The sequence below is a fragment of the Mytilus trossulus genome, chromosome 11 (genome assembly GCF_036588685.1).
Source record: "Mytilus trossulus isolate FHL-02 chromosome 11, PNRI_Mtr1.1.1.hap1, whole genome shotgun sequence".
Lineage (NCBI taxonomy): Eukaryota > Metazoa > Mollusca > Bivalvia > Mytilida > Mytilidae > Mytilus > Mytilus trossulus.
In genome coordinates, this window is record NC_086383.1 from 6,349,452 (window position 1) to 6,357,946 (window position 8,495).

The 8,495-nt window shown below is 30.9% G+C and overlaps 1 long non-coding RNA gene across 1 annotated transcript; it reads left to right on the forward strand.

Annotated features, from left to right (window-relative positions):
- The first annotated feature begins 3,722 nt into the window (after positions 1 to 3,722).
- LOC134691686 (uncharacterized) lies at positions 3,723 to 5,022 on the forward strand. Its single transcript, XR_010102179.1, has 3 exons — positions 3,723 to 3,822; positions 4,177 to 4,255; positions 4,821 to 5,022. It is a non-coding gene; the product is annotated as an uncharacterized LOC134691686 (long non-coding RNA).
- Positions 5,023 to 8,495: the final 3,473 nt, after the last annotated feature.

Here is an 8,495-nt window from a genome sequence, read left to right on the forward strand (position 1 = left end):
TTTTTACTAAAAGTTTTACTGTAATTTTTACTAAAAGTTTTACTGAACTATAACTGTATTCTTACTGATTTTTTTTATTTTTTCTTTATTTATTTAACCTTTACCCTAGTGGCGTTTTTAAGCGAACTAAACTGTAATTATACCTCTTTTGTATTTATTGTTGATTTTTATTAGTAAGTTCTATATTATTATTTTGAAGCAGTCATGAATAGATATTTTATAATTGTGTGTACATTTTTAATGAGTTTTAAATCATGTAATGCAAGAATATGCCTTTTTATAAAAAAAAAACAACACCATTTTCCTTCAGTATAACTGTTATAGCTTTTATTTGTATATACAGTGTCTCGTAAGTCTTTATAGGCTGGGTATTGATCCTTTTTTTATGATGTTAACGTTTTTTATGTATTTCAATGTAGATCAATATGTGACACTTTAATAAACTATTATTTATCTTATCTTATCCTCTAAGATTTCTCGTTCGAACAATAAATGAGCAATTAATATGCTTATTGTTATTCAAGTTTGTTGCTGCATCTAAACTTTAATTTTCGTTTATGAAAATTTCAAATGTCAAAAAAAAAAGACTGAACCCAGGCATAGTAAAACAACAACAGCATACATTTGTTTTATTTTATTATGTTTATTGTGTTTTTTTCACTTTCGTATCCCACACAAGTATTTCCTAAAATTCAATCTATGTAAAAGTATGTTTTTTTGCCAATTTCATAGGATCGATTGCTATCGTTGCAAAAAGTACTTTTATGCATCTTTTTTTTTAAAGTTTTAAATGTATTCATATTGTCAAATCCTTATATAAAAGTACAAAATATAATGGGAGACTAAAAGGATGATATCGAAAATTGGTTAATAGATATACAATAGTAGACTAATTAGATCCATATATATTATATCAGAGCATCCCGTGTGATACGCAATAACTCCACTTGAGACAGTTAAACTTTTAAAATTTAAACTCGATGCTTTGATTCTAAAATAGAACCTGATAACTTCCCGGTTCAACTCCGTTTCAGTTGCAAACTAGTATAATTCGAGTAACTTTTTAGGACAACTGGATTATTGAAGAAAATTCGGGTAATAAAGCAACTAATCTGATATATAGACGAAGAAACAAAACAGCTGTGTTGTTTAAATTTAATGAGTTTATTTCAATAAATTAACAAAGAGTAAAATATGATCAAAAGGGAAGAACAAAACGGAAAGGTCCTTTACACAGGACAAAATCAATAGGTTAAACACACCACATCAATGCAAAGCAACCGTCATAATTCTAAATTGGTACAGCCATCACTAATGCGGACAATGGTACATTGAACTACAATTTCTAGCTAGCCAAACCTCTCAATTGTTTTGAAAAAAACCCAATAAAATTTTTTCATAACGACTGTAGAGTTAACGTTGTTTACTGGACCATATAATCTAGATACAAACATATTATATCGTATAGTCAAAAAAGAGGGACGAAAAATACCAAAGGGACAGGTATCTCAAAACGAACATGCATTCTACTCGTAAAGTGGTCGTGAGCTGTACTTCATATCAAACAAACTTCGACCACAAACTTGTTTTCTGAAAAACAAAGAAAGAAACAGAAAGCGGACAGACGGAAGCGTATATTGAAAACAGAAAACTGATATACCCATGGGCACAGGAGCAGTTTACGGAGAGCTTCTGGCAAAGTTTAAGCAGTAGTGTGGTTGTCTGTTAGATCGTTAAATGTTGGACATTTGTGTTATCCTGGTATATATGGTGAGTTTATTATGATATTCAAATATATACAGGAAGATGTGATATGAGTGCCAATGAGACAACTCCCCATCCAAGTCATATTTTTTAATAAAAGTAAACCATTATAAAATTGCTAGTGTCAATCCATTCAATCGAGAAAGCCAAATATCTTATCTTAATAAAAAAAAAAGAGGGAGCTTGCAATTCATCCCTTTGCTTTATTTTAACCATATCATGTCAACATTTATTGTCTACTTTTTGTTTTTACAGCAATTAAATTACAAACAGTTAAAATAAATCAATAAACCTTTTTAAGTTACTTGAAGTTTACGATTTACCTTCTTAGAAAATCGAGACATACCACTATCAGGTACGTTTGATTCATTCATAAATTGTGATAACTGAATATGTTTAACTCCGTTAATTTATATAAGTGATTTATTAAATGATATCCTCTATGATTTTCAATTTCGCACTTGTTTGGATTTATAAATATTTTGACATTAGCGTCACTGACGAGTCTTATGTAAACGAAACACGCTACGGGCGTACTGCAGTATAAACCTGGTGCGTTTGATAACTATGCATACGAACTGTATCCGAGATTTGAACTGCAAATTCTACTTTTGTTTTTGACTACATATTGTGAAGCATTGTATTATCAAACAATACACTGAATAATGTATAAACCTTAAGTTGGAATATCATATTAACAATTGTATCGAAACAAGTTGCGTTCTTCAAATATTCGCCTAGATAACAATTCAGTCTTTTGATTAAACTAGTTGAGTCAGGCTCATCATAGTTATGCAACGTCAATTTATATCCCCGATGCCAACGTTCCTAAATCATTTCATTGCAAGTAGATTGGTTGTAACAAAAGAGAGTTATTTTTCTAGCAAAATGAATACGTAAAGCAGTATTCTAAACGTCTTACATTTTATATTAACATAAGGACATGGGTCAAATTTAAGACATATTCTTCATGCAATAAACACGTCATCAATAGACAGGAAGAATGAAAGAAAACAGACTGCACTTTATCTTATCGCGAATTTCACTTCATTTTCTCGTAAAAAAAGGTTTGTGGTTTTTAAGCTATTTTATTGTTTTGTATTACAAACGATTTTTTTCAAAGGATTAGTTTAAGAGGATTTTGTATACGCCCATCTCCAAGCTATGTTATAAAATTGTTAGATGATTTCAAATTGTTTTTTTCATAATTATGAAAGATAGAATACTGTTTAACTCTACAGATGTTACAAACGCAAAACCAACTGGTAGCCGAATAAAGCAGTAAAACAAAATGTAAAAGAAGAACATTTGTTTAATGCTCGAACAGTTTCATTTCATTTGGTATTGAGGTAGACATATATGAGGTGTAACATTAATATGTTTGATTGATGATTGCTTGTTTAACATCAAGTGACACATAATGTATGCCTGTTTCACTATGTTGAGAACAAATTAACAACTTATACTGTACAAGTAGAATGAAGAATGGTTTGACCGGTTGTATAAAAATCCCACACAGCCAAACGGACGCACGTACTGAAAATAACATAAATAAATACCTCAAAGGAAAACTCTCAACGGGAATTCCAAAAGAAAATGACAAAACTAAAAGCCCAAACACATCAAACGACTGTCATATTACTGAATTGGTATTATAGCAATTTGCATAAATGTGTAATACCACCAAATCATGGTACGCCACATCCGGTTGCATACGAAAGTAGGCCTTAAAAAAATATTCCCTTGAATTTGACAGTTGTAGAAAATTAACCCTGCATTTCAATGCACTTAAATTTTTCTGAGTCGTAAATATGTATGTTGGATGTCTGAATGCATCATTCTTTTTTTATTTGATCGTCTTATAAAATATTCTGGAACGTTAAGGATACATAGTTACCAAAGCAAGTAACCAGTAAATACAAGTGTAAAAATTGGGTTGTTTACTTCCGGTGATGATTATTTTCTTATATGCAATGAAAAGTAGTGTGAAATTTTCACTGTATCACTGGAAAGGATTAAACTTTACACATGCAAAGTATTTCTTTGGCTGAAATAAAGGTAAATACTGTACAATTTTTTTAAAAGTGTCAATTTAACAAAGACTAATAGGGAAAAATCAATGGTGGTATTACACCTATTTAGGGAAACCATATGTGCACTCGTGACCTTTTTGTACTTTCATTTTTAAAAGTTATAAATAAACCAGTTCATACATTGTAAACATGGACAATTCGGAATGGATTTAGACACAGAAAGCACGTTTGAGGTAAAATTGCCTTGAAATGGGGGGTTTACGGGTGTTTTCTAAGTCAAATGGGTGGACAGCAGACAAAGCTGTATTTAGTTTACTGTGTTAAATTTTAAATTAACCTAACAGTTTTGTTTATACAACATGTGAATTTTTTATTTCAGTGTTAACCATGGTCTGAAGAGCATTCTGTTGAAAAATCTTATATGTGAATTGGTCTGCAGATGACACTTCAGCATTAAAGTAAGTATCAACTATCATCATGTTTTTTGTTGTTTTTTTTGGCCGCAAAAGTTTACAATTTGCCATTGTGCCGTCTACATTTTGCACAGACAATAAATCATCTAAACACTTATTTGCACTGGATTTAAACACATCAGATACCAGTATCACATACTTAAACTTTATAATTCTTACCAATTATTTTTTGTACCAGCATTCCAAGGGACATAACCCTTTTTAAAACATTTTGAGGGTTTTTTTTATTACTCTTTTTCCCCATTTTTTAATGTAAAATACAAGAAAGTTGACTCTTTGTATAAATCTATTAGAAATATACTGTTTTGAGTAAATAAAAAGACCTTGATACCAGTAACAATAAATGATTGACTGAAAGGGAACCGTTATTTGCCACACTAGGCGAACAGACCAAAAACTCGAGTTACACATAAGGGCTTATAGAAACTTCCGTGTAGACTGTTAACATTTATAGAGACAGTTCTTTCAGTTAAAACACTTTAATTATTGATTTAACATTATATTTATTTAATTTTTGTGGGTAAATAATCACATTTGTTTTATTTTTTAGACAAAAGATATCAAGTTTTGATGATAAAGGAAGGAAGGAAGGAGGAAAAATGGACCAAAACAGACCAAAACAGACCTTCAAATGAACTCTAAAAGGTGCAATAAAATTGTTTTTCATCTTAAAGTTGTCTTTTGTATTCTATTTAATTGTTTGAATGCATAGATCATGAGTTTATGATCAGATAGTAGTCAACACTGCATTTTATAATGATACACTGAAATGAGGATTTAAATTAGACTGAAATTGCCGTAGGATAAGGCCTTACATTATAGTGATTTTCTCTGAAACTATAGCTCTGACTGAGACAAAACTTGATAGTTATGCTTGAAATAACTTGCAATTGGAGTGAAAAAAATTACATTAAGTTTATTTGATATTAAGGTGTTCTTTATGTGTAATACCACCAAATCATGGTACGCCACATCCGGTTGCATACGAAAGTAGGCCTTAAAAAAATATTCCCTTGAATTTGACAGTTGTAGAAAATTAACCCTGCATTTCAATGCACTTACATTTTTCTGAGTCGTAAATATGTATGTTGGATGTCTGAATGCATCATTCTTTTTTTATTTGATCGTCTTATAAAATATTCTGGAACGTTAAGGATACATAGTTACCAAAGCAAGTAACCAGTAAATACAAGTGTAAAAATTGGGTTGTTTACTTCCGGTGATGATTATTTTCTTATATGCAATGAAAAGTAGTGTGAAATTTTCACTGTATGACTGGAAAGGATTAAACTTTACACATGCAAAGTATTTCTTTGGCTGAAATAAAGGTAAATACTGTACAATTTTTTTAAAAGTGTCAATTTAACAAAGACTAATAGGGAAACATCAATGGTGGTATTACACCTATATAGGAAATGGTCGGTAAAATATAGATCGGTCACTGGGAAGAATGAAAGAAAGAGTAGAATATTATGATCTAGTCTCCCTGACATCAGGTGTTATAGGTATATGTGAAACCAGTTTATATGTACCAGATTCGGTATATCGTCAAAGTAGTATATGAAAGTATGTTATTTGTGTGTTGTAAAGATGGCTATTTCTTTTTTTTGTCTAGTTTATCATTTATTCATTCATTTAACTCATTCATACAATTTGACATTGATAAATCACGTTAAAGTATGATGGAAAGCTTGCACAGCACGCTTTTCCTCAAAGCTTTAATATAATAGTATACCTCATCATGTTAACTGGTCCTTTCGTCTATTGCTTTCTTATTTTATCCTTAAGGGTTCTATTTCTACAATACTTTGAAAATATATATTTTAAATGCAACATCATATTTCTAGATAGAAAATACAATTTAAAAAAAACGTTATTTCAAAAGTATAAATGATTTTTCCACATTTTAAATCATGTTGTTAGAAAGACCTGTTTGAATGTCTTAAAAACTGAATTAAACATAAGCAGCTTATGGATAGGAAATAGCTATTCTTACAATTGCATGCATATAGTAGAATAACATAATGAACGTAAACAACTGCTTTAATGATCGAGTAACACTTTCTAGCAATACCGATGACAATCAATCAGTTTTTCGTCTTTGTTTTTCTTATTACAATGTTTAATTACAATCACAAATGCATTTTATAATACTAGTAAAACCTTCAAAATTAGGGGCGGACAATTCTAATGAGACGTTCAAACTCATAAATCGAAAGTAATTGAAAACAAATACAATGATAATACTGTTAACAGACAAACAATATAGTCTAGTATCTTTTTTTATAAAATGTTTGTCCACTAATGTGTTTTGAGCTAATTGTGACGTAAACTGAACTAGTACACATTTTTGTTTAGGCAGCAGCTGCAAATCACCTTCTGGTGATGGATTTTAATAGTGGCCTTAGACTTTTTTTGTTTTTCTGATCCTATTACGTTGTACAGGTAGTTGTCTAGTTGGCACATTCCCCGTTTTAACTCTCTTTTGTTAACAGAACACAAATCAAAGTAATATAGAACACCACAGACTGAGCAACCAGAACCTCTCCAAAAACTGAGGTTAAAATCGTAGGTATACTTTGATATAAACCATCAAAAGATGTGGAATGATAACTATTCATTGTCTATTCATTGTCTAGATGACCCGCATGTATGCAACTATAGGTTACAGTATGAGTTACAGTACTGAACGTAAACCGATTCAAACTTCAAAACCAAATGATCTTGTTTACGACAATACTGAAAAACGGATTATAAACTTGCATAATTACTCCTTACGTATGTGTCTCAAAATTTTACATGTCCCCCCCCACGAGTACCTAATACGTCTACATGACTAATCACATTTACAGGTTCATTTCGAAACAACTCTAAACAGGGGGATGCTAGTTATCAATTTAATGTAGAGAATGCATACCACTTTTGTTTACGCTTATACTGTATTTGTATAATAATCAGATACTGTATAACAATTATTTAAAAATAACACCGAATGAATGACAGGTGTGTTTACGATGATAATGTATAACAATCCAATGGATTATAGCTCTTTCTATTTAAATATATATGTTATTATTATATAATGCAGATTTAGATGTACCCTACTGTGATCAACGATGGAAGCACACTATATGTAAATAAGATAAATAAGATATATGTCAATTTCATACATAAGGATACAGAAATTAAATACAAATGTAAAGTTTCCTTACAAGTAAGTTTGCACAAGACAGATAACTAATAATTAAAATTGTCACATTGTCATTGCATCATCTTCTCAATGTCGGATGAGGAGAACAAAATTGTAAAACAAATGTCTTGGTCAGAACTTAAGTAAACAGTATTACTGATGGTGTTACATATAATCAGTTGGAACAAATTGTTAATATTTTAATGCATCTTTTTATCTCGTTCCATATCGGCGTGTTTAATGTCTTAGACCAATCTATTTTATTTATCCCTGAGAACAATTACAAAGAGTGTCTGCTCGAGATACTTAGTACATTGTTTTTGCTGAAGGTGCACATCAAAGATACTACTTTCACTAACCACAACTAACGTCAACAAGGTGAATACAAACCCTGATAACTTTTATTATTGTGTAACTTTGTATTTTCAATGAAACTGTGACTTGATTAACACTGTAACATACCAGATTGATCTCGTAGTGTACTATTGATTAACTAATTAATTATTTGTGCTTGAAGCCACTTTTAGCAAATTTGGTCTTTTCTTGGTTAGTTTTTATGCGGGAGGATAATGGTATATCGTTCTCCGTATGTCTATCTATCCGTTTAGGTTTCGTTCTCTCCGTCCTTCCGTTCATCCATCATTCATCCTGTCCGTCAACATGGTGAATCTGTTGTCAAAATGTTGGACAATAACTCAAAAATGTTTTTGTACCGATTTTCATGAAATTGTGGCGAATCGTATGCATGCCTATGATTTGATCAATATAGATTTTAGATTCTACGTTTCTGAGCTAATATAATGCATTTATACAAAAATACTGTACTTTCCTGTGTTTTGACCTCAACGACTTTTTTGAATTTTTGGGTCCTCAATGCTCTTCAACTTTGTATTTGTTTGGCTTTTTAACTGTTTTGATCTGAGCGTCACTGATGAGTCTTATGTAGACGAAACGCGCGTCTGGCGTATTAAATTATAATCCTGGTACCTTTGATAACTATTTACACCACTGGGTCCATGTCACTGCTGGTGGACG